The 27814-nt window shown below is 41.9% G+C and overlaps 1 protein-coding gene across 7 annotated transcripts in view; it reads right to left on the bottom strand.

The window, feature by feature from the left end:
* The window catches only part of LRRC3B (leucine rich repeat containing 3B), an 82951-nt gene that overhangs the window by 53537 nt on the left and 1600 nt on the right, over positions 1-27814 (bottom strand). For 2 of the 7 annotated variants that reach the window (XM_053668983.1, XM_037135676.2), the window contains exons 1-2: positions 26799-27156; positions 4308-4394 (exon numbers count right to left, since the gene is read on the bottom strand). The exons of 1 other annotated variant lie outside the window; for it this stretch is intronic. The gene's annotated coding sequence lies outside the window, so the exon portion shown is untranslated. Of the gene's footprint in view, positions 1-4307; positions 4395-19088; positions 19150-19427; positions 19460-26798; positions 27157-27814 lie in introns of those variants that run through there. 4 more of the 7 variants (XM_037135832.2, XM_037135991.2, XM_037135916.2 and 1 more) reach the window with 3 other exon arrangements.

Genomic DNA, 27814 nt, shown 5'->3' with positions numbered 1-27814 from the left:
TATTAAAGAGCCTGACTATAGTAATCTCTCAATATATGGCTATTTTTTCTATGCTGCCACCTTTGAGTTAGCTTTCCAGGCAGAATTGATTAGTAAGGACATTGGAGCAATTTTCCGTCTATTTCAAGAAAAGCATGTTTGTTAAGATAGACGATAAGGGACTTCTGTAACCATGTGAAGGTTTGTTTAGATGGGCCCCTGAGAGAAGAAAATAAATGAATGGTGTCTGTGGGATATATTATGACACTCTTCTCATTCATTCATTCAGTCAATGAGTATTTATTGAGCATTGATTCCATGTTAGACTACCTTGAAGGTCTCCAGGATACAGCACTGATAAAGCAAATTCCTGACCCTGTGGGAGCTGGGCTGAGCAGAAGAGACAAATACTAACAAGTGAACACACACATGTGCAAGCTTGTGTGTAGTATGTCGGGGTGATGAGTGCTGTGTAGGAAATCAAACTTGGATAAGAACGACAAAGAGTGGGGTCAAGGGGAAGGGGCATGGTTACCTATCTCACATGCTAATCGGGGAAAGCCTCTCCAATAAAGTGACATTTACATTTGTGTAGAGCTGTGTCTGGAGACTTCAGAAATTGTTCTTCAGTAAAACAAGCACATCCGATGCATGGGAATTCTTACTATAAACGCCTCTAGGAGTAAATCATTTTTAATATATCACGCCTCCATATGGAAGAAATCATTTTCTATGATAATCATGAAATGAAACAAATATAGTTCATGTATCAACTAAAATGTGCACATATCAAACAAAATCATATGGATGCTTGGAAGCATCCAAAAGTTAAGTAAAACCAAAATCATAAGTGGTCACAGAGAATGGCAGAATTAACGTAACCCAAGGTCTACCTATTTTTACAATCACTGTGCTCCATTGTTTGTTCCAAATCTACTATTTAAATGGCAGAGTACCTGGTACCACAGAGCAGGAGCCTGAGCAACAGAAGGGTCTGAGACCACTTGTCCTCCTCGTTCAGTAGATAACAGGCCGTGTGCACCGGTCTGTATTACCAAGACTTCTCCGAATTAACTTTCATGTAGAATACGGCACTTATTCAATAATAACAATAACATGTTTTGGAGCTTACTTATGTTATTAAAATTTGACAGTAACAGAAATGCATATTCTGAGGAAAAAAAGGTGTTTTATTTTGATATTTGTTTAGGTATGCTAATGTTTGGTGACAAGAAGAACAACTCATAGTTGGTTTCATGATAGTTTTAAATTCTCTATGTGCCTGTTTATTGCCTGTCCCCATGATATGCTGCTTCTACTGCTTCACCCTAGATATACCACTTGGTGGGGGAGCTGAGTGACCCCTCTCTCTTCATGTCCAGATCTAACATGCCTGCTTCCAAATATGTTCCACACTCTCTTTCATGGACTGTTGAGACTCTGGATACGACTGCCCATGTTCTGGAAGTAAAGTGACCTGACATGGTTTCTGAGGCTCCACAGAAAAGCTTATTTGACTCATAAGCCAGAAAAACTCAAGAACCATGTGATTTCACTCATGGGCATATAAAACTGAAAGCAAGAAATGAATAACCAAGGCAAATAAACAAAGAAACAAACAAAAATGCCCAGTCACAGACAACAGAATGGCAGTTACTGGAGGAAAAAGGGGTTGGGGGCAGTAAAGGGTAAAAGTGGTCAAATATGTGATGATGGAAGAAGATTTGATTTTGGGTGGTAAACACACAATGCAATATAGAGATGATATAGAGTGGTACACTTCAAAGTATATAATTTTATTAACCAATGTCACCCCAATAAATTTAATACAAAATTTTTTTAAAGAAATGGGAGCCACCTAGATTTCCTATTTATTAGAAGAGGCTTTTAACTTTTGAGAACAAGTAACAGATATTTGCAGAATACCTGTCATGTGTAAGATGGGCTAGGCAGTGAATAGAGGTATACAAAGTTATGAGACATGGTCTTGGACCATAAGACATTTAGTCTTGGGCACAGCTTATAAGAGGCAAAATAAAAAAATAGATCAAATAAATTCAAGAGAAAACAAGCTTATTTAAAAGTGGGGGTTACTTTAATCAGAGGTGGTCAAGGAAAACTTCTGCATTCGTACTTGACCTTCATTTGGAAAGGACACAATAGCACTGGGTAAGTAAAAAGGATGAGGAGGGAGAAAGTATTAAGTGGAGAATACATCAGGGCCTAGAAAATGTAGAGTTTATTCAAAGCCCATCAGTCATGTGGATGATGTCCAGCATAAGCACCGAGATGCACCATGAAATACATTAGGAGAAGGAGGCCATGGTGGGCCTTGAATGCCAGGTCAAGGGATGTACAATTCATAGCTGAGAGTCCCCCAGTGTTTTAAGCAAGGAAGTAGCCAACTCAAAGCAGTATTTTAGAAAAGTGAATCCATTGGTAATATGAAGCAAGCACTGAGGTAGAGGGAGAAGGTAAAGAGCCAGCAAATTTGAGAGCAGGCATAAAAGGATAGAGACCTGAACTGAGGAAATTCTCCTTCAAATATAATGGGAATGTATGGATGTAGGTCAAAGACCATAAAATTAAAACTCTGAGCCTGAATTTATTTTTTTTTAATTTGAAGAATGTAAAGATAAGGGCCTGGGGAAAACTGTCACAGAACCAGCATCTAGGAAAATTCTCTTAATAGGTTGATGGGATGTTCTGAACTAAAGATGAAGAGTTCTGAATTAAAGTTTCCAAAGAAACAGTACAGAGAAGTCAGAGAGGGGCTGGACATTCTCCCTGAACCTTAGGGCTCAAATGTCAGTTTCTTCACAGATGTCACTGGAAGCTTGTCTTCAAAAACAAGAAAACGAGAGAAAGAATCACTTATGTGCTGTTCCAAGAAAATTTTATCTTGTGGTTAGTGCTACTGGGAGCAACCTGGCCGTCAGTGAGATGATCAATATGAAACCCTTGGACACCTTTAGGAATTTAAAATCCATCTTCTATTCCTAATTGTTTTCTTGAAAAAACAAGAAGCTTCAGGAAAAAAGCTGTGTTTAAATCCTCTGAATGAGCTGTACTTCAGAGCTGTGCTTAATTTGTGATTTCTCCTGTGCTAATTAATTCAGCTCTCCTCTTCAAACAGAACTCTGTACAAAGAACTTCAGTTCTTCAAAATGAAAAAATGCTTGTTCTTATTTTTGAATGGTCATAAGGGAGAAATGTAAGGTTAAGATGGTAGACGGTCAGTATATTTATCTTTATTACAGATAATGTACTCATTTTAAGACATAGTCCATATTAAAAATTTGGTGTTATTACTGTTTGTTAAGTCACTCAAATTAAAAATACTATGATTTAAATATTTGTGCATCAAAGTCCTCATGATATATATATATATTTTTCAGGAGATATGAACATTTTCATGAACTTCCACTCTTGGAAGTTCAACAAAAACACCCCATGTCCTAAGACATAAGGGCAGGATTCTGGTCCTCTGGAGAGGGGAGAGGAGAAATCTGATTGGCTGTGCACTCTCCTTTTCTGACTCAGTTTACCAAAATTCTTATACATCAAAGTAGAGGGAGATGATACATTTTGAGAGCCACAGGTGAAGTCATTTCCCCAAATTCAAATTTTGTTTTCATTTTCTTAAATGAGAAATTTCAATTTCCACTGACACTTAGCCCATTTTAACTTCCTGGAAAAACTGGGGATGTGCAGGGGAGGAGGCACAGCATCGTTCAATAGTGTCTCTACAAGGTGGCAGAGAGGAAGGGGTTTCACCCTCTGAAATCAACACAATCCGCTGCCTGATTCAGTCACTATCAAGGTAATTTGCTCACTTATTAAAAAAACACATCTCTTTGAACATCATGAATGATGAATTGAGATTTCTGAAACTGCCCTTCCTTTCCCTCCACAATTTAAATCAAGCTCTTTCAAATCCAACATACTACATCTTGATTGAAGACTGAAATGGTTATAAATAGTAAAGGTTGAAACGTTTCCACAATGGTAGGTAGATGAAAAAATAATCCTCTTCTCCATGGGTAAGAGGTCCCCAACAGCTCATTGTCACCACTGTCCCTCATCACAGAGATATCTTGAAGGAACACAAGGAGCAAAAATAATTCATGGCCATGGCCATGGCCCACTGTGCCTGCCTCCAAACTGAACCCTCTGCATTCGTTTCCTGCCTCCCCCAGACCAAGCATATGATGCCATTTTTTTGAGGCCTAACTTGGCACAGGGAAGCTGTGTGTAGCCTGAGTCCTTAATACAGTCTGCCTCGGAGGCTGGGCATTGTTTAAATGCTGCCTGCTCTGTGTACTTACATCCGTAAGCTGTTTGCTGAGTACCAGTTTCCAAGCTGGAGAATTTTTCATCTTGCTTCAAATTCCTCCAAGTTTCATTGGAAATGCCTGCCAATGAAAGCAGTTAAATTATGTGTCAAAAATGTGAGACCTTTACAGAAAATGCCACAAGAATGTGGAAGGACACTTCAGGCTGGGGCAGAGGGAAGGGGTGCATCCCGGCAGAGGAGGCCTAATAGTAAGTGTTTGATGGTTTCCAAACGACTCTCTGAAACCTGTGTCATCTGACCTCAGAACAGCCCTACAAGCCTCTTCTTTCTCTCATGGATGTCCCAATAACTTCCATGCAATGCATTTTTATGAAGCACCTAATATGTACCAGCGGCTGGTATCATCACAACAGTCAAGGCCTCTACTCCCATAGAGCACAGGGTTGAAAGGGGAGACAGATAATGAAAACAAACAAATAGGTAACCACACAGTGAGAGGAGCCATGAAGAAAACCCATCAGGGTAAGATGTTAGAGAGCGACCAAGGGTGGGAAGGCTGCTCTGAGTGGTGACGTTGGAGCTGAGAGCGAAAAGTGAGTAGAAGGCCATGGGGTGATCTGTGGGAGGGGCATGTCAAAGCAGAAGGAAGTGTAAGTTCAGCAGCTTAGAAGCAGGAATATGCTTGGCATGTTCTGCAGACAGAAAGAAGGCCAGTGTGACTGACTGCAGCTGAGGGAGAGAATGGTAGGGGCCTCCCTACCTGACCACGTGTGAGCATGCATAAAGAAAGGAGATGGAGGAGGAGGAGGAGGAGGAGGAAATGAGGCTCATAATTGTTGAATGTTTACAATGAGCCAGGCCTTGAGCCAAGTTCACAGTGATAGGTGGCAGGGCTGGGCCTCCATCCAGGTTCTCTGACTCTAAATCCTTTAGTTTTCTGCTATACCATGCTGCCTGGCCCACACCCTGCCATCTGGAAGAACAGCTTTGGTTCACCCAGGTGGAAACAGAGGAAGGAGAAGCAACACTGATATTCAGAATCCTACGTGGGACCTTTTTTATCTGCCGGCCTATCTCATCAGTGATTTTATAGGAAGGGCATATGCTGACCTGATTTTTTAACATTGCAATTTCTCTAAGAAATGCTAAAAAATAGTGTTTCTACTTCCTTTCCTCAGTGGCTCCTCAGCTGGAGAACCTGATGGATTCTACACTCTGGGGTAAACTGAAGCAGAGCAGACAGCATACAATGATCAGATGTAACTGAAAAGGTGACGGAAAAAAAATTAAACATATTTAATGCCTCCAGGAAATGAGTCCAAATAAATCTTGATCTGTGTTACAAGGAGATTGCAATGTAGGTTCTTTCCCCCACCCTCCTTTAAGCAAGTTTAAATACTCTCTGTTACTGCTTTCACATGGACTCAAATTGCTTTAGAAACCTGTCATATTAAATTAGCCAAAGCAGATAGTAATTCAGAGGGGTGCCAATGTGGCATTATTGAAAATTGCCGGTCGGAAGGCTTCCTTGCAGCATTATTCAGGAACAATAACTCACTTTCATCACCATGTGTCAGTATGAGCAAATGATGAGCGTGGTGTGGTTTTTAAATTAAACTTCCTTAAAAGTCCGTCATGAAGATAAAAAGTGTGCAGAGAACACCTGCATTCATCAGTAAGAGAACAGGTGAACCAGAGCACACCCGTGCGCTGATGCCACTCGGTCGTGTCACTTGGTGTGACATACGCCAGAAACACTGACCCTGTGGCAGCCCGGCAGAACAGTCAGGTTTCAGGAGATCCTTGACCTTGACATCAGGAACAAGCTCAAAGGCCATGAGAATTAGGAATACGCAGCAAGAAACATTTAAAATAAAAGGACTCTTCCTTGTGATAGCAACGATCGATCACCTCCCCCGAAAGGCCTTCCACCACCACCCTGACTCATCAGTTCCTGTCATGTTACCTTCATGCTTTCTTTTTTTAATGAGACTTTAGTAAATTTTTATATTCCACTTCACCTCACCACTCGTTTGGCTACTTCTGTCCTTCCCACTTCAGAATGTCATCTCCATAAGAAGCAGGAGCTTAACCTTCTTCCTTTGCCCCAAGGAGCAATACCGGGAACATAGTCAACAATAAAAAAATACTTATTGAAGGACTTTTGAATTCACAAAAAGTCTTATTCTACCAGAGCGGAGGCTCTTCTGGAACAGTATTGTTTTACGAGCTATAGGCTAGAATCCAAACAGTCACCAGGAACCATCTGTCCTGGGTTCTGCTGACCAGAGACTGGCTTTATGTCTAATGGTGACTTAGAAGAGCATATTCGTGGTGGAATAGCTGTGAAGCCATTGTGGGTCTTGGCATGCTCCTTAACAGGTCAAGAAAAATTTTATTCCAAACCATCAACAACAAAAAAAAGACAACCTACTGAATGGGAGAAGATATTTGCAAATGATACATCGGATAAAGGGTTACTATGCAAACTGTGTAAGGAACTTCTGTAACTTCATGTAAAAAAAAACTTTAAAAATGGGCAGGAGACCTGAATAGACATTTCTCTAAAGAGGACACACAGATGAAAAGATGTTAAACGTCACCAATCATTAGGAAAATGCAAAGCAATTGTAAGCTGGTGCTCCAAATATGGAAAACAGTATGGGGATTCATAAAAAAAAATAGAGCTGCTATACAAGCCAGCAATTCCACTTCTGGGTATTTATTTAAAGAAAAAATAACTAATTTAAAAACACACATGGGTCCTTATGTGCATTGCAGCATTATTCAGAATAGCCAAGATAAGAAAGCAACATAGGTCACCACTGACAGGTGAATGGGTAAAGAAGTGTTACACATATCAATGGAATATTATCCAGCAATAAAAAAGAATAAAATCTTGTAGTTTGTAACACTATGGATGGACCTAGAGGGTATTATGCTAAGTGAAATAAGTCAGACAGAAAAAGACAAATAGTATATAATCTCACTCATATGTGGAATCTAAAAAATAATGAATAAACAAAATCAAACAAAGACAGATCCACACAGAGATTAAGCTGACAGATGCTAAAGGGGAAGGGAGGATGGACAAAATAAAAGCAAGAACAAATTTTTTAATGGGGTGTACTAAAGAATAAAATAATAATAAAAAATTTTAAAATGATTTCATTTATTTATCTTTAGAGGGGAAGGGAAGAAAGGAGGGAGAGAAATATCAATGTATGGTTGCCTCTTGTGTGTCCCCTGCTGGGAACTGGCCTGCAACCCAGGCATGTGCCCTGACTGGGAATCAAACTGTGGTTGTTTGGTTCCCAGACCCGTGCTCAATCTACTGAGCTACACCAGCCAGGGCAATAGTAAAAATGTTTGTTATCCAATTTCTGAATGCCTACTTCTTTTTTTTAAAAGATTTTATTTATTTATTTTTAGAGAAAGAGGGAGGAAGAGAGGGAGAAAAACATCAATGTGTGGTTGCCTCTTGTACGCCCCCTACTGGGCACCTGGCCCACAATTCAGATATGTACCCTAGCCAGAAATCAAACCAGTGACCCTTTGGTTAGCAGGCTGACACTCAATCCAGAGAGCCACACTAGCCAGGGCCTGAACACCTACTTCTTGATTTACACACTGAAATTCTTTTTAAAAAATTCTTAATGTATTTTTTCCATTACCATTTAACCTCCTCATATCCCCCTCACACAATGAAATTCATCTATCTCCGTGATCTATCTCAAAAATATAATATTTTCTTGCAGTGGTTTTTTTTGGAAGAAGTTTAAGTCTGAGTCTACAGAAAGGGAGCAAGAATTGCACAGTGAACACTCTGGGTTAATCAACTACTAATATTCTGCCACATTTGCTTTCTCTCTCTGTACACTTGTCTGTGGTTTGTGTTGATGTATGTAGTACACATGTCTATGTGTCTGTATATATGTATGTGCCTATGTGTGTTATCTGCATGTATATATCTCTCTGTATTTATAGGGGCCTTATGTGTACATGTGAGTTATATGTGCATGTATGTATATTTTGGCTTAAACTATTTGAAACTTAGTTGCAGAGATTGATATACTTCAGCTGTAAATATTTCAGCATCAGTCTACTAAGACCACGGTTAGTCCCCAAGACTAAAATCATTACATTCAAACTATTTAAAATTTAGTACATTATTTTCTAATACGCAGTTGTTTTTCAAATTTCCTTAAGTGTACCCAAGTGTTCTTTATAACTTATATTTTATCCAGGGTCCAGTTAAGGATCACATGTTATATTTCGCTGTCACATCTCTTTAATCTCCTTTTTCTCTAGAATGGTCCCCCAGATGTGGTCTTTTGGGTTTTGTTTGTTTTGGTCCTTTACGACATCGAGATTTTTGTAGAGTCTAGTTGTTTTACAGATTTTCCCTTCATTTTAGTTTGCTTTATTATTTCCGCTGATTATATGTGGCTAACATCTCACAGTCAATGAAGTATCTCACATAATCAAAATAAAGTGGATGTGAAATAACCCATATTTCCCAAAGAAATTTTTAGGCTGAAATACCAGACCAATGAAGAATAAAACACTCTGGCATAGGTATCAGGTATCACCTGATCAGACCATCCCTGAATTTGTTAAAATCTTTATAATGCAATTAGGTTAGAGCTCCCCACATATTAGTCACTCACATATTCCCTTCAAGGATTTTGCTGCATTGGAGTTCTACTTGTGTAGGCATTTATGCAATCTTTTACTTTAATTCAATTGACTTATTTAAGCTATTTCTTATCCTAAGAAGTGATACCGATATTAGTGGTTTTTCTATGGCTTACTATATTTTTCTAGTGTTTACCAAGTATACATACACACGAGAAAATATTTGTGTACATCTATAAGGGGGGAACTAAAATAAACCAAAATTATCTTCTGGAGGGCAGTCCCTTGGAGTACAGGCTTCATCCACTAGTTGAGTATTCTAAGAACCCATCCATATCAGTGTACCAGCTGGTGTTGTTATGAGAGGCTGCATTCTGCTTCAGTGAATTTTTCTGAAGACTCTTTCAATGTGTTTGCCCATTGCATGATGGGTGATTGCCAAGCACACCTGCCAACACAGCACTGAGTGTTGAGCAGTTTTTGACCAAAATTGGCATGACCCCCCTATGCCCCACCTCCCCCATTCACCCTATTTGCCCTCAGCAACTTTTTTTTGTTTCCCTGAATGAAAAAAGTCCTTAAAGGGAAATGTTTTGCTGATATGGAAAAGGTGAACAAAAAATAGCAGAAGCACTAAAAGGCATCAAAATCAACAAGTTCAAAAACTGTTTTGAGCAGTGGGGAAAACATTGCGATAGGTATATTGCATCAAATGGAGAGTATTTTGAAGGTGTCTGAAGTTTAAACATGTATGAATAAATGCGCACTATTTTATAAATAAATTTTAGGGGCTTTGTGGGTCCCCCTTCATAAAACTACCTCCCATACCACAACAGAGAATGGTACTCAGGGAAACTCTGAGCAGAGTGTGGTCAATTTGGGGGTTGGGGTGGTGGTGTGCATTTAGACAGAGTTGGCACAAGAGGCCTGCCTTCTCAGGAACTAAGGAAACCAGAAGGTGCCAAGGTTGGCAGGCCAAGCAGAGGACACCATCAGAACAAATGACAAAACCTGCTACTCAAGAGACAGTGCTTCTATGTACAGTCAGTCCCCAGATGTCAGACTGATTGCTTCTCCATGCATTACCCCACCCTCTGAATGGGCAAGATGGAAAACAAGGCTCAGGAAAATGCTTTTCAGGCAAACTCTGATGCTGAAGAAACCACTGTGCCTTCTGGAAGATAAGTTTGTGGCCTGCAAAATATGCATATTGGATCACAGGATTCCTGATATTTCATAGCTTTGACACTTTCTTGGAGACTGAGGTGCCGAAATGCTGAGTGGGCAGTCCAAGCTCATACTGCCAGTTTGTGGCAAATCAGAAACTTCATCCATGACTTCGGATGCTCGGACCAGTTCATTCTACGCCCCAGGCTGAGACCTGAGTCTCTACAGCTATTTATATGCAAAACCACCTATACATGTACACCATATACATATATATAACCATATATATATACACACATATATATAACCACATCCATATATGCCATACACACTCACACACATGTATAGATGTGTGTGAGTTCCAGCTTCCTGAGTCCATCCTAAATTCTCTTTCAACCACAAATGTGTCCAGCCCCAAAGAGATCATTCTCCAGTCATTACCCTTGTCATCTTTCTCACCAAACGGCCACCTTTCTCTGTGTCTCTGCATATGTGAACTGTGTAGCCTGGCCCAGCCCACATTTGAATGCTTTTAGTAACTCTGGCCACCCTAGGTTCTACCAATGCATGAGCATACTGTAAACAGTAAGAGTTAGACCCCCCAATAATTATTCTAGAACTGGGTCTACCACCTCCTTTCCACCTTAGGTCAAACCCTTTGGAATAGAAGGCTGGCTCACGGGCGAGTTGAGAACACCCTACACCTGTACCAGCAGCTGGTAGATATTTAGCCATTCATTGGCCCAAGATGTTCTCAAGGACTCTCCCCTCTCTTTGGTCCCCACATCTGATTGGTTATTAAGTTCTGTGGCATCTGTGTCCTGAGCATCTCTGTCCATCCTCACTTCTCCTTGCTGGCTCGTATGCCTTGGTGCAGGCCCTCATTTTCCTCTGAACACTGTTACGAGATCTCCTTCCTGTATCCATGAGCACTGCCTGCCCACCAAGCCACCCTCTACATTAATGACTTTTAAAGGGTCGTGCAGAGACTCCTGGAGGTCCCTGAAATCCTTACAGGGGATCCATGAGGACAAGACTATATCTATAACATTGTGGATATGATTTGACTATAGATATGATATACACTATTCCCATAGTATTATCTCATAATACTAAAGATATGAGTTGCCTTTGCTACTCTTATTCTATCTCCAGTGTACAGAGGTGTTTTCCAAAGTCTTTCTGACATGGCATATCACGATAGAGTGAATGCAGACGAGAGAATCAGCCTGTCTTCTATGAAGCCAGACATCAAGGAGATATGCAAAAATGTAAAATAACATTACTCTTCTCACCGAATTTTTGTTTTGGAAAACAAAGTATTTTTCCAATAAAATGGGTTTTTATGTTAACATGTAATGGGGTTATTGTGACATTTAATGAATTAGTAACCATGTTTTAAATTTCTGTTTTAACTTCTACTATGGTACCTGTGGACAATATAACCCACATAAACAAAACTCTTTGGGATCCTCAGTAATTGTTGAGCATCTAGCAGGTTTCTGACACCAGAAAGTCTGAGAACCACTGCTTGTATTATTTCCTTAAAGCAAACTCATTTTGTAACATTATTTCTCCATTATCTCTTCATGCTTCCAGAGGATAAAGTCCCCGCTGTTGATCAAGGCCCTCAAGGCCATTCACTGCAGCTTTAGCTCCTTACAAGGGCCGTCACCTGCCTCACTGACTCGCTGCCCACCCCAACACGCCCTATGCCCATGCCCCATCCAGCCACCTCCAGCATAGGTTTCCTAAGTCAACTACAGCGGTTTTATATTGTGTTGACTTCCTTCCATTTGGACCAAGTTTCTTAGAATTCCCTTCACTGTGGGGTTCAAGTTAAGGCTGGCCACAATAGAAATCTGCGTGAAATTTGGAAGCAGAAGTGAAACTTGAGCATTACGCGAAAAGGCAGTGTAGCAGCTCCCATACGCTGTCGCTGATCATCTAACTTACCTCCTAGGCGAGGGCAGAGGTGGACTCCTATCTCGCCCAGCTCCTACCGCGTTTCCACCCCGAGTTTCTGAGTTTGCGTGTGCAGCTCCTGGGAAAGGGGCAGCAGCTGTTTCTACAGGCACGGGTTTCAGTTCATCCTCCCAGGTGCCAGTGTACCCTTGCTTCCCCCTCACTTCAGTCCTGTTTCCCCCCTCTGAACCCTGCTGACCTAGAGCAACGTCAGGCCCAACCAGCAGCCACAAAAGCAATGCCTTCTGTCGACCTCCTCATCAGCTTCCTTCTTGGGCTTAGGTCAGTGATGTTTCTCTGCTCCTCCGCCTGTGCCCCGATACACCTCCACCTGTGCCCCATTAGACCTCCACAGCCCAAGCGGCTCCTGCAACTCTGCAAGGTCTGACTCCTACAGGAAATCCATTATTCCATGTCATTCACATTGGCTCTGCTTCCCTGTTCACAACCTAATTCATGCTAAGTTTCCAGGTGTCTTTCCCTTCCTCTCTAATGGAATATCAATTTTATCTTTCCTAAATCAACCCAGAGTCTCAGAAGCCCTTTCAAACCAATCCCATCAGCACACCACCTGGGTGGATATGCCTCGTCTTCCTCGTGTCCTCGCTGCACTTAGCACACACACGCAGCCCTCCACCTGAAATGCTTTATGAACTCGGTTTTCCACAGACGCCTCTCCCTCCTGTGTCTGCCAGCTGTCTGAAATCAGAGACAAGATCTCATGATCTATCTCTTTGTATCCCCAGTCGCTAGACCAAATGCATGTTTGTTAAATGACCGAAACACAGAGGAGGCAGAATAACTATGGCACTGTGGCTTTCTAAATGCCAGACACTGGGCAAGAGGATGAATGGGAAATCCACAGACACTGTGGAGTGAAAAATTCCAGTTTTCTAAGCTGGAGGGTCTGCACAAAGTTTAAAGTTTTATAAGTCTACTGGCTTACTTGGGAGCTTATTAAAAACGCAGTTTCCTAGTGCCACAGATATTCTGTGAATATGCAGATATTTCTGATATTCTGAGTTAGCTACTTCAGCACCCAGAACTCTTCAGTTTAACAGGACACAGTGTTCTAATGGAGGGGGTCCTCAGAACACACTGCTTAGGGCACTGATTCTTAAATTAGGCTGTTCCGAATCACACAGTAGGGGAGGTAGGGAAAGACAGGAAGATCTGATAAAAATGTAGTTTCCTGGGCCTCAGCCAAATCTTCAGAATCAGAGGTGCTTTGGGAGTGGTGGGCGTTCAGTGGGGCTGAGAGTCAGGAAACTCACTCCCCTCGTTTAACTACTTAGTCACAAGAACCTGGGGCAGGGGCATTGCCTTCCCGCCTTCATCTAATCATCTAAACTCATCCCTGAACCTTCTTTCTACAGAGCAGGGAGCCTATGGTGGCCCAGGGTGTAAATGATGAATATGGAAATGATGAAGGAAAGACCTATTAGGGGGTCATCTAAAACGATCCTAAGGAGAAGAGAGGAAACTTTCGGAAAAATACTGAATTGACACAATCAAAGAACTGATTGAGAGAAAGGACAAAAAACTGGAAGACAGGCATCTCTCCCCGGTTTTTCCAGAGTTTAACTGTCTCCCTGTGCCTGTGGATCCTCCCCTGGTGCGTCCCCACGTCACCTGGACTGGCACCCCCTGCAGGGTAACCGCTGGGCAGCACTGGAAATGTGGCCAGCGACACTGAGCTGAATGTTTGATTTTGTTTGTGAATAATATAAATTTAAATCTCAAAACTCATCCTCAGTCCAGAGCCTGGAAAACATTTAAGTACAGTTCAAACACCTTAGATACGTAAAAGTACTTTCTGAACTGTAACTTTTACGAATTCCAAAAACAGGTCAAGTGTTCCTAATGAAAATTCAGTGCCCAAGTGCAATATGCTGTAAGTATAAAATACACACTGGATTTTAAAGGCTCGATATGAGAAAAAATTCAATAACTTCAATTTGACTGTGTTAAAGTGATAATCTTGGATATATTAGGTTAAGTAACATGTATTACTAAAATGAATTTTATCTTTTTCTTTTTTATATGTTTAATGTGGCTGTTGGAAAATTTTAAATCACATAAAGAGTGAGCATCATATTTCTATTGGAAATTCTATTTAAGAATATCTAGAATGTGACTATTGAATGTTGTCACTAAATATTTTGAAATTATCTTGGAATGTGACCTTATAGAAGGAAATGAGGGCCCCTCTATTGTCACTTAAGAGGGCTATTGCCTGATTCCAAGGACGCACTCATTCTGGAAATGCAGTCTCTTCAGGTTCTCAACCCCTCTCCCCTGCATCCGCTATGGAGCAGTCTTCAGGGTAGCTGCTGAGCCCCCTTCTGAAAAGGAGCCTGGGAATTTTCAAGTCCCAATCTGGTACTTACGCTCCTTGATCACCCTTCATCATTTGATGTAAGGCTTATTTACTTCATTGGCTTATTTAAAAACACCAGACCCACCCAAAAACAGTTGGAGAATTAACATGGTTGAGAATAGTCAAAACATTTTATTACTACCTCTAAAAAAAGATCCAATACTATTTTGAATAAAGGCAACAGCATCTCTCTCCTAAAAGGTCAGTCTTGAAGCTGATCATCACACTCTCTAGGTTGAATTCTGGCATGTTTCTTATATAAACTATCAAACAGAAAATGGCATTCTTTTATAATACCCTCTGTGAATCTCATTTGTCTGAAAACTGATTTGGTTGTAATATTCCACATTATCAGGTGTAGACTCACAGGCCGAGACAGTTTTGTAACTCAGGTCCATGGTCCTTCTGTGTGGCCATAGCTGTAATCCACAAACATCTTTTCTGATTCTTTCCCCATTGATCTCCAACAGGAATTTGATATTTCTTTTCATTTTAAATGCAAACAACAGACGACACTACTATTATCAGTACCTATCACGTCACCAATAAAAGTCAGGTTTTTTTTTATGTGAAAACAGCTGTTCTAGAAATCCTAAAATACCACTTATGCACATCATGACTTTAAGACCATTATGATTACTTACTTCTGATGGTAGCCCCTTGTAATACACAGAGACAACTATTGGTCAAGTTCTCATCCGGCAGTCACAAAAGAAGACAGGTGCATTTTCTCATAGTGAACCAGAACCCTAAGATGCTTTATTGTCTTCCCTTTGGATACTTGTTTGTTCATTATAGATACATGAAAAGAAGCCAGTCATTTAAATTACCTGTTATAGTTTCGCAAAATTGAACAGTTCAAATGACACAATTTAGTTCTCCTAAGTTATCATCGTCTTTTGAAATCTAACAGGCATGTGGGTTACAAGTCTAGACAAGGCAAGTTCAAACACCTGTAATGGGTAAGTTAAGTACTGAAGTGTGTTATTAAAAGTAATTTTTAAAAGTATTTTTGACAGATTAGGCAGAGATACAGGTCATGCAAAATGTAAGTTATATGAGAATCAATGTGTTTTGTGTGTTTTTTACCTTTTTATTTTTATAATCCTGTTACTTAAATCATTACATTTAAAATATTTTTACATTTCATTTAAACAAATTAAAGAATATTTGATTTATGCATTTAAAATACATTTTTACATTAAAAAAATAAGAAGGAGTATATAGCTTTCCCTAGACTGCCAGGGGGTTAAATAAACCCCCCTGACTTAGGCGTTACCTTACTGATGTAGGGCCCTGAGTAGCCACGTGTTTTTAACTAGAGACACCTGCTACACGTGGAACCCACACACGTGACCATGCACCGGTCACAGTCATGCTCACACCTCCCACTCCATGCACAAGCGTGTGGGAAGGTTTCTCTGTGTTCCTCCTCTATTGTCACCACACACACATACACAAGTAGGGAAAGGGAGGTGAGTTAAAAAAAGAAGTCGTGGTGCACAATTTCACATGCAAAAGACCTTGAAGTGGATGATGACTTAGAGATTCTGAAGCTTCGAAAGCAAGCACTAATTTCCTAGTAACTCAATAAATTACCATTAATTTTTCCAGAAACCAGTTGACTCTTCCACCTTCAGTATATGAGAAGTGAATTAAAATCTTGCCTGTTATTACCGAAACTATTTCCCTCTATCAGCAGAAGACAATACAAATGTATATTTAGAAACACTCCAGCGCCTACCACTTAAAAAGAAAGCTATGCAGGGCTCACACAGGAAAATCCGGCTCGGCAGGAGAAAGCCACGCATATTGGAGGCCCGTGTTTCTTAGCACTGTTGTCCCAACATTGAGAAACACCCCGGCATGAAACAACGCTGTCACTTTTAGAAATCTTGTTCTGTTTTTTTTTTTTAAACACCAAAAACAAGCTTCAGCCCACAATTTAATATTGTCAATACATTTTCTTCATTATACAACTGGCATGCCAACTGTTACCTAAGCACTTCGGATTCTTCAAATTCCACACCCACACGTTCTGAACTCATCTGCACCCAGATATGAATAAAGATGAATAGCATCTTGAGGAAATAGCTTCTCCATTCTCAAATGGCAAAAGCCATGGAGCGAACTCCTTGTAGTGTCTGAGGGATTGCTTAGACAGACAAGAAAGAACCCTAATGCCACCATTTTTTTCCAGAAAAATCACATCCTCCTGTGGCAACCTGCCCATTGGAAATATAAAATGAAAAGGTACCACAGAAATCCTTTCTGACATCGAGGTGCTATGTTGCTTGTATAAATAAATTACTTTTTTATTTTTGCTAAACTTAAATTAATTAGGTTTTGGTAGGTCAGCAGCCCAACTCAGCATCATTTGCTAGCATGCTGAGTAAATAGGAAACCATGCTGACAGTCTTTATTTTACTATCATTATGTCTCCGTGGGGTAAGCTAGTAAAAAAGTTCAGGCTGTTAACAGTTTGGTGATATATATACATACACACACAATATACTTGAAAAAATTATTTTTCCTTCATCTCAAACCATGATTTCTCCAACACTGGAATAAATTTTTTCCCAAATATTTGTTTATATATTAGATATTTTCACTCCATTCATTAGTGTTGCTTCATTCATTCAACAAGTACCTACTATGTGTCAGGCTGATGGTGTACATAGGTGAAGTTGTACAAAAACAGGCACATTTTTGTTAAAAAAGATGTTTTACAAGCTGTCTAGGAACCCGGGCTAACTTGCAGTAATTTCCTGTATCAGTCAGCTTGGGCTGCCATAACAAAATACCATACTCATAGACTCAATAGAACAGGAATTTATTTCTCACAGTTCTTGAGACTGGAAGTCCAAGATCAAGGTGCCAGTAAGATCGATCTCTAGTGAGGGCCCTCTGCTTAGGTTGCAGATGACCATGTTCTTGCTGCTTCCTCACGTGGCCTTTCCTTGGTGTTTGTAGATAGAAAGAGAGGAAGCAAGCTCTCTGGTCCCTTCTTATCACAGCAGTAATCCTACAAAGTCCTCACCCTGTGAACTCATCTAAACCTAACTACCTCCCAAAAACCCACATCCAAATACCATCTTGTTAGGAGTTAGGACTTCAACACTTCCTTAACAGCAAATGTGTTATTTCACCTATAATGTTAATTCAATAGACCAAACTTTTCCAATCCATCTCTGAATAGTGAGATTTTGGCTCCTCTGGAGATTTTGCAGTGGATAAGGGGGACAGGGTCCCAGGCATCAACAGGGGATGAGAGCTACAGCAGCAACAGCCACCTCAATACTGAGGGCCAGGTGGCTTAAGGCTTGGAAAAGAATGAACTACACTCTGAGGCCCAGGTCAGCTCCTGAAGTAGGGGTGTTAAGATCTCTACACTGGGGCCAGAATCTGTAACTAATGTCCTTGTGTAAATCAGGTGTCTTTACCTCAAAACTTGCCTGCATTTATGTATGTATGTATGTATGTATGTATGTATGTATGTATTTATCTTCACCCAGGGCCATTTTTTTACTGCTTTTAGAGAGAGAGTAAGGGGGGAAAAGAGAGAAACATCAACTAGTTGCCTCTTGTAAGCTCCCTAACCAGGAATTGAACCTGCAATCTAGGCATGTGTTCTGACTGGGAATCAAACCTGAAACCTTTTAGTGCATAGGAGGACACTTCAACCAACTGAGCCATACTGGCCAATGCAACCTGCCTGCATCTTTGAAGCTTCTCAGGATCAAGTTCAATCGGGCAATACAACAAAACACATAAAGATAATACACAATCAGAATAGCACCAAGATTCAATGTATTTAAGATAACCTTGGGGTTTTTTTGTTTGTTGTTTTTTGCATTGCTGCAGTTACATAGTGCTTTTGACCAGGCCTGATGGAATTGGCTGCATGCATAGCCACCTCTCTGCTGTGTGAATGCCAACATCCATCAGGCTCAGCCCCTCAACTAGAAATAATTAGACTCTTTAAAGGTCTGATCATTTCCTTAAAAGCCTGCATGATCAAAGCCAGCTTGGAATGGAAAGAGATCAAAAGAGGGGAAATTGCACACAGAGGCAGGTGCCGATTTTAACATGACCTAGACTAATACCTAGCCGGGCTGACTGCTTCTCAGAGAATCCTCCCTCACCTCAGAGAAACAACACACACCACACAGAGGCTGTGCGCACCTCTCCCGGGGATCCTGGATCCATGTGGAAGCAATCAATAAATTAGATCCGTCTTAGCTGGATCTCTGACATGCAGACTTCCAAAATGGAATGTCAAGCTCCTTCGTGATGTTTTTAACAGAAGGAAGGGGAACAAACACTCCTACATTTCTCTTACCCCATCTACTGTTAAAATTAAAGAGGCAGGCGAGGACATTCGGGGTATCTCTGGGTGACTAATTAAGGCTTGGGTCTGCACTGAGTGTATATCTCTCTGCCAAGGAGGGCCTACGAATAATTCTAATGCATGTCTGGTCCTTTGCAAGGGCTTCCATCTCCATAGTCCAAAGGCTTTTCAGAGCAAGGTATATAGGACATGAAATATGATAGCCATCTGGCAGAAACCAGAGCTCAGAGGGGCTAAGGCACTCTACCTGTGGTCATACAACTAATGGCAGAACTGTATTTGAAATCAGGAATTCTGATTGTTGATCTTACCTTTATATGAGCTTGGAAACAAGCTTAGAAACTTCATTCTCTGCAGGAAGCCAAATCCAGCCTGTGGATGAGTTTTGTTTTTAATTGAATTAATTCTACCACTAAACAATAAAAACTTTCACGTAAAAATCTGGACTTCTGACTCTTTGAAAAATCCAGAGGTCTGGCCTGACCTGGTGCAGACAACAGTGGATCTTACGGTAGCTCACATATGATCAGAGGCCCCCTCCCTCACCCTCCATGATCTCATGCTGAGCTACACAAAACTCAAACAGTCCACGCTGTTCCCTCATCCATGCCTGTGTTCAAATGACTTCCATCCCCCCGGGATGCCTCTACCTGTCTTGCCAGTTTGGAGGGAACATGGGCTCAGTCTTTCAGGATTCAGTTCAAATGCTCCCAGCTCCACGTGAAGTCAATTCCGGCATTTCTGGAAAAACTAACCAATCTTTGTTCAAGGCTCTTGAATATTCTCTTGTGCTTGTTTTATCGCAACTCTTTTCACATCACACATGCATATTCAATACTACGTACATGGTAAGCAATCAATAATATTGTAATCATTCCTAAAAACAAAGACTTCAATAGTATTTCTCATGTGCCAGAGACTACAAAGCACCTCATACAAATTAATTCATTTAAGACTCACAATTACCTATTATTATATGCATTTTACTGAGGCATATTAGAGGTTAGGAATTTTTTCCAGAGTCACTTACTTAGCTATTAAGTGGCAGAAGAGAAATTAGAACAGAGTCTGACTATCTCTGGACAGACTGATGGATGGTTGGATGGATGGACAGTTAGATGGAAGGAGAGAAGAAAAGAGAGGAAGGGGGGAGGGACGGATGAACCATCAGGAACAGAGAAGGGCAAACCAAGTGGAGAGAGATGTAATGGAGCACTTCCCATCACATCGACTCTTGTAGAAACTCCCAGTCTTTTGAGGAGGCAGAGGTAGTGCTCTGCGTATGTAAGGTTAACAACAGACTCTCAGCCCAGTGGGGGCAGGGGGAAGCACTGCTTTGTAGTGTCTGATTGTTTCTGTGATGTAAAGACTCCTACCATAGCTGGTTTCAAGCTACCAACATCATATTACTGAACGCAGAGATGGAGAGAACACGTGTGAACAATTGCCCTCACTAACCAGTACTAAAACACCAGCATTAACACACCAGGGTGTGGAATATGACAAGGAAAATGACAGATGCAGTGACAGGCAAGTCCGGGCGATAAAGGACCTATTAAACCACACTAAGGATGTAATTCTCCTCTGTGAAACCACGAGTAATTTAAAAGTTGTTAGTAGGGAGTGGCGCGATTTATGGCTTTAAAGAGTTGGATGCAAGATGGACAAAGAGTCCAAATTTTAGAAACTCCTACCTTACTTCCTAAATCTTTTCTGAGTAATAATTATTGCTGTAAGAAAATGTATCAAGGATTCCATTTATTTCCTGTTGTATCACTTTATCTGTCTGGTATTTTTCTCTCCTCTTCCCACTCCCAACTCCTTATCCTAGGTTCCCAGAAGGGCTCCACCTGTCACAGACCCTCAGGATTGTGGTGTTCATCCATCACTGTGGGATCCGTGGCATGTAAGGACTGGAAGGCCTAAGCCAAAGAGTGGGTCTGAACCAGTGTAAACAGAGAAGCCCCCATGTGGAGTAGAAATACGACAATGGCAGACACATCTTTGACATTACAGACCATACAGGTGGCATGGGGTTTAGGGACCATTGAGATTCCGATTATCCGCTTACTTGGGAAGTGGAGTGGAGGGCAGTCAGCTTCAGCAGCACAAAGCTGCCAAGCTGGCCAGAACCAAAGCTGGAATTGGAACCAGGTTGCCTGGTTCCCAGTCAGATACCCCGTGTGCACATAAAGAGTGTTTTATGAGATGTTGCCTTCCCCCTGCAAAGTCAAAGGCTTTCTTCAAAGATGTTTTTCATCTACTGAGCAGGTTCCACTTCACCAATTAGAACAGACAGAAACCTGGTGATATCCTGGAGCTGGGACATTCTGTCACCCTCCCCCAACACAGGACGATATGAACCATCTGTTTAGGAAAACACTGCATGACCACAGCCCCCTCCCTATCACTTAAGGCCTTATTGTCCAGTCTGAGAATTCTCTAGATCCTGGCCTTTTTCCAGGGGTTTCCATCCACCTGCCTGTACCGAGGCCATTTCCTGATAACTAGGAAATGGGCAGGGAAAGGAAGTAAAGCTTTAAAAGCCATTGTGGCAGCTCTGTTTCGAAAAAAAATTGTTAGAGGGGAAGTCTGATAATTGAACCTCACTTCAGGTGAAATTGGCCAAGGCTACAGGGCATCTGGCCAAGGGGGCATCCAAAACTGAAACGGAGGCCAATGTTCACTCAGCCCGAAGTCAGAGCCTTCTGCTCTGATGAAAGCCATTTTCCATTTTTTTTTCAAAGGCATCCCAAGGCCTGGCTGTGGCCCTGACATGTCACCCTCTTTCAGCCAAAGCTATTTTCTACTTCCACTGCCAGTCAGTATCCACGCCCATCGTCCCTATGAACGGGGCAAAGAAAGCCAATTCCTTGGGCCAAAGAAGGGAGATCTGGTCTGAGGAGAAAGATCTCAGAGAGAGACAAGCTGCTCCTAGGCCTCCCCCCAACTTACACCTGCTGTCTTAGGGCAACAACTACAATCCTTTTCATTCTCAAAAGTACCCCAGTTGTAGATAGTAAATTAGACAGTCATTCTAGTCCGGGGTTCTTAGGGGTCACATTCCTCTAAAACATCTATCAATAGAATTGAAGGGACCCATGCACTCCAATGGAAAACAATCCTAACGTGAGTGTTTAGTAAATTGCTAACAGTGAGTGACAATTTAGAATTTCAGGTTATTGTGAATGCAAGACACAAACGTCAAGTGCGGGAGCAGTACCAATGATTTTGTCTATAGTGTAAATCGGATATCTTCATATCATAACACAGTTGCTGTGGTCGCCTCACAGCAGCATTTATGCTCCTCCCTCCTTCAAAATGGTGGTAGCCATTAGTCCCATCAATAGATCTTGTCACAATGTTTTATATGATTATATACAATATATGAGGTTGAATGTATACTACAATCATATAATGCATTTTATGCACTTAAACACATCATTCTGGGGTCCCTAAGCTCATCAGACCACCAAAGGATACCTAGGCATGAATAGGAATAAGAGTCATTGATCGGGAGATTAAGAAGCCACAGTACCAAGGGACAAGGGAATGTGAGAAAGAGACCACGTCCTCTAGCTGAGGGGCTAGCATGCCTTTGAGTTCTCCAGCCCATGAGGAATTATTTAGGTATGATATTTTGCCTTGCATGCCTCTTTTTTATCACTCCTATTAGCTTTCTTTATCTTCTTTTATTTTTATGTCTTTCTTTTTCTTGTACTTCAGTTTCAGCGTACTCTCAAATTATCTCTTTGTCTTCCTGTTCCCTTCCCTGAGTTGTTTTCCCTGATGGCCTACCTCTCTTACCACCCCCTTCCCTTTTCCCAAACCCCACCCCCAGCTGCTTCTCTGTTGCCTCCCAGGCCCCCATGACCTGGTTGGCTATCAGCCACCCATTTTCCATGAGTTTTGTAGCAAGTACTTAGGGCCCCCAAGAGTCTATACTATCCCTTCTATTAGGGTAGGGCATTAATTTTGTTTCTAGAAAGTTTCTTGAGAAGGAACCTAAAAACAGACTGATCACCCAAATAACTATGAAATACCTCATGGCAGAAGGTCACATAACTTTGCAAATTCAAGTTTGAATATAATTTGTAGAAAGGATGGAAGACTTTTTTTTGATAACTCCCACTGACTAGACATGTAGGAAAGGTCGGCTGAATGGGCCAGGATACTGCTCAGTCACTGCCTACAGGGGAAGCCCACTGCAGCGGGTCTGTACAAGAAATCCTTGTGACAAGCAGAGCTGAATTTGGAAGACTGGAGAAAAAGCCAATGTAACTTCATGACCTTTGTGCCTTAGCTTTGGACAAATATACGAGCACCCTCACAGGGGGAAATATTTGTCCTGAAACTCATCTCTCCCAGCTGGGTACTGAATACTTACATGCAGACTGAAAATTCTATCAATGACCTAAAAAGAAAAGAAAGAAAGAAAAAGAAAGGAAGGAAGAAAGGAATCTGCACTTGAAAACAGTTTTGTCAAGTGTTACTTCATGTGTGAGAATGACTCACAGTATTTTTTTATATTTGTTTCCATTTTATTTGTAATAAAAAGCACAAAGCCTTTTGTAAAAACTGAAGTACAGTGACTGTGCATTGGACTAGTGTTAACATGAAAAGCAGCTCAGAGAGCTTAGGATAAAATGAAACCATAAATTTCATAAACTTTGCTGATGTGTTCATTTCTCCTCTTAAAGATTATTAGTGTGGTTCTTTTTAACATTTACTAAACTATTTTTATTAAATGAATTATAGGGCCCTTACTATTAAAATATTCTCTTTGGGAAAATAGTACGTTCTAAGTCTTTAAGCTCTTGAGAAGATTTCAGACTTCATTCTCATAAAAAAAGGGCATTACATGTCTCATGTTGTGATATTTTAATTCATTAATTTTTTTTATAAAGCACATGTAGCTATAACTAGTATATACATCAGTCATGAAAGCTTCCATCCTGGTTGCCAACCACTTGTAGAATAAAGCTCACCAAAGTGGCAATCTGTGGATAAACTGCTAAACTTCATAACTGTATGTTATTGAAATCTAAAAGCAGATTAAGATATTACTATTTATTTAAAATAAAATGCATAAGGTTTTACTTAGTCATCTTTTTTTACTTGTTTGTTTCCCTTTGCTAACTTCTTCAAACTCCACAGAAACTTACAATTTGGCTTTTCTTGTTATTAAAAGCAGATCGAGTCCAGATGCTCTGGTTCTTGACTTTTTTTTTTCATTTTAAACTATCTAACAAAAACTGAGAATTTTAATTCATACTATGTATTGCATAAACATATTTATTCATTGTGTTCTGAATAAAAACAGTATTTTTATAATCTTTTCTCCAAGGCATGTTGCTTGATAGTAATTTTAACTGTGAATATGTGTGTATGTGTATACATATATATGATGTGTGAGTGTGTGTATATATATTTAAGATAAATGTACACCCAAAGAATTGCCCCAGCAGTGTTGCGTGTGCCCTTTAACACTATATGACACAGGAGTAAAATAAGCAGAAGGGATGCGGGCCCCATAAATTGGATGACAGCTAACTCCCTTATTACCCCTGGAAAAGCCGGGAATTAGGAACCAAGATGCACACCCAGGTGCCAAAAATTCTCTTGCTGTGCTTCCTAAAAAGATAGATCATTTCGTTTAGCTGTTGTCAACGTGACTTCAATGTTGTACCTTTTCCCCCTCTAACACCGCTGTAATCCAACTAAACCAGTATCCCCACCCTCGGAGGGTAGCCCCTCTGGGATGGTCTGATGTTCAGTGGTTCTTTTTGAGGAGTGGGACAGCTGTGCACATGTCCCCTACGTGTGTAAAAACAATGTCCACTTCTAATGAATTCTCTAGAATGGGAATGTTTTCCTTGAGATAACTGAGGATGCTGGGATGCAGATCAGCCGACCCAACACAGGTGGCGGACTGAGGCGGTGGAAAGCAGGGAAAGGGTGGAGGGCAGCTCTTCCTGCAGGCTCTCCAGGGCCATTTCTGTCACACCACAGCCCTTGATCAGCCAAGCCCCACCTCCCTGACCCCAAGCCTCCTGGACAGCCAGCCCTATTCCCTCACCCTCACCTTTTTCTCCCCCGACCCTCATTCCTGCTGGAGGGCCTTGGTCCTCACGTGTCACAGCAACAGGAGTGAAAATCCTGTTCCAGGTGGACATAAATGGACCAAGTTTCTACTCTCTGCCTGTACTTCTTATCCCTCTGGTGTGATTCTGATAAACAGGTTTTCCCATCCTCCTTCCCCACCCCCTCGCCCAACCTCTGTTCCCTCCAGCAGACTGTTGGTTTGTGTCCACGGGGAGGAGGACGTCTCAGTGATGCAGCTACAGGGAAGTGGCATGGGGTGTTCTCGGACACCAGATTTCTGCCCTATAAGCATGCCAGGGGTGCATGGGAACCTCCAGCTCCTGGAGAAAGTACGCTTTGTGAGGGTGCTTGATGGGTGAGAAAGTGGCCATGAACTACTTTTTCCCCTTTCTGAGCCCCAAGTATGTTTTGCCTCATGTTTACATAAGTCTAAAGTTTAACGCCAGGGTCAGAAATCCAGAAGAAACGATAACAAATCATTTCATTGGATTCAAAAGGATTTTTCCCTTTGAAGTACTACATTTTTTCTTATTTTCAACAGTAATTGGGAGTGAGGCAGGACAGACCTACTCAACTTGAGAGAAGAACTTGGCTACAATGGTTGAGAATCTATTTAATTTTAACTTAGAATCATCTAAAAAGGTTGCATAGTTGGTTGATTTTGGTTGACTTGAAATATAAATATTCTACTGCAATCTTTTGCAAAACAGGCAATTTGTGGTGGTTTATCCATTATGTGATGGCGACTTTTTCTGGTTATGCTAATTGATGCATTTATGAAGAATTAGCAAAATGATCTATTTTAATAAATGCTTTCACTAGTTAATTAATTTTTCCTAATTGATTTTAAGATGCTGAGAAACAGCAGCAGCAGTGAACATAATGTATTTTATGCACGAACACAGTTCATTTTGACCAGGGTCAGAAGACAGTGGTTCCAACAGTAGTTACTCTATGAACACACCAAGTGGCCTTGCCTATCAGTGAATCTCCCCCCTACCCCTGGAGGGAGAGGAGTAGTAGCTAACATTCCTGTAGCTCTACTATTCTGTGATTCCATCACCTGAAAGGGACCCATTAGCAGAAGACAGTGTCTGCAGTTTGTGACCACAGAGAAAATCTCTGTTCACATTTGGATCCCTCCTTCCATGTCTCCCCACGAAGGGAATGACTACCAAAAGGTTCAGAAAAGAAGTCCAATGTCAGCAACCAGTTCCTTAAGTCTGCTTCTGGCACCAGGATCCCATCCTACCAAGATGCACCCCAACAGACTCTCAGGGGAGTGAGATGTTCCCAGTGCCACAGCTACAGGGGCACATAGGCAAGGGCTGACCCTTACAGTATTGCCCCTGGTTTGGAGTAATAGGCTGGAGGCCTCACCCACTTCCTTGTGGACAAGGGGCTTGAGGACCAAATAGGCAGAGAGTATGGGACACAGCCAGGGTTCTCTACTTACAAGAAAAACCTGCCCCATCACCTGCTGGCTGGATGAATGAGCAAATAATTTCTCCATGCCTTAGTTTCCTCACCAATAAAATGGGAAAAATAACTTCAATCATTTTCCTGGGTTGTGAGGATTCAAACTAAAATAGTGCATGCACAACATCCAGAATAATATCTAGCATAGGGTAAGGACTCAATAAATGCTAGTGCTGATTATTATTACTACTTGTCCCCCCAAAATAGTTCAGCAACCTGAAAAACAAAACAAAACAAAACACCTTGGTGTGGATTTGAAGTCTTCCTTCAAGAGTTCTCAAAGGACAGGTTCCAACCTGTTTCTTTGTGCAAAGGGAAGGGGCCTATGCACAAATCCAGGTGATAAGCATTGGTGGGGGGCGGGGAGAAGAGGAAAGGGTCCCTGGATCATCGGAAGCTAAACCTTGTGAGTGAGGGACTTAATTCTGGGCTCCTACCTCAGGTATCCAGGTAATTCAGAAGCCAGCGCTCTCTCCCCGGTGCCTGGCTTGTGAGGGTGTGGCCTTGGTGCTCAAGCGCAGCGCCCGGAGCTGGAGCGGAGGGAATCCCTGTTAACGCTCCTTGGGGCTCTGAAGCTTGCCGCTGGGTGGCAGGGAACTCGCGGCTCCGGGGGTGTCCCGGGATGGGAGGGCCAACCTCTGGACTCCTCCCCGGAGCCCTTGCCAGTCGACGTCTCTTCCGGGAGGGTCTGGCCAAGCAGTGGGGCCCAAAAAAGGGGACTGCGTTGAGCTGTGCTTTCTCGCAGTTGGTGCGGGAGAGCAGGAGACGTCTACAGGGCAAGTGCAGAGTCAATTGCACCCCTAAAAGCCTGCACGTGGGAGGTTTGAACAGGGAGGACCAGAGGGTTTTACACGTCTCCAGATCCACGTAACCTCTAAATTCTTCTCTTATAGGTACAGAAGGAAACGAGAACCAAACTCTAAGCCAAAGCCGCCGCCAGGAGATGGGCGTGCACCAACTCAGAGAGAAGGGTTAAATGAGGTGCATCCAGGCCTTTGGCAGCTCAGTGTGTGCCGCCACCTGGATAAATGGGGCCCCGGGGGCTGCTTGCCTTTTTCGCAACAGCATCTAAGCCCGCTCCCGCAAATGCTCTTCCATCCCAGACTGCTGAGGTGAAAAGGAAAAAAGAGCCTTCCATTCCTGCATTGGCCAAAAGGTCTGGAACAACTAGAAGGATTTACCTAGGGGTAGCGAACTAGACAGCCCACCTCCTCAAGGAGCCCCCGATCTGCTGGGTCTTCCCTCATCCAATGTCCACACCCCATCACCCTGCACTCCCTGCAGCTCTGCGCTCCTGAGCCTCCCCGGGCTCAGCACGGGGCTCCCCCACTCCCTTGCTCCGCCCAGGTGCGATTTGCGGAGGGAAGTGGGGGAGGTGGCTCCCAGTTCAGCCTTCACCTCTGCGCTCTGCTCCAACCGGTTCGGACCCCAGTCTACCGCCTCAGAGCTGAGG

Source organism: Artibeus jamaicensis, unplaced genomic scaffold (assembly GCF_021234435.1).
Source record: "Artibeus jamaicensis isolate MK-2021 breed Jamaican fruit bat unplaced genomic scaffold, CSHL_Jam_final contig_519, whole genome shotgun sequence".
In the NCBI taxonomy this organism is placed as follows: Eukaryota; Metazoa; Chordata; class Mammalia; order Chiroptera; family Phyllostomidae; genus Artibeus; species Artibeus jamaicensis.
This window is presented reverse-complemented; position numbering and strand designations above follow the sequence as displayed.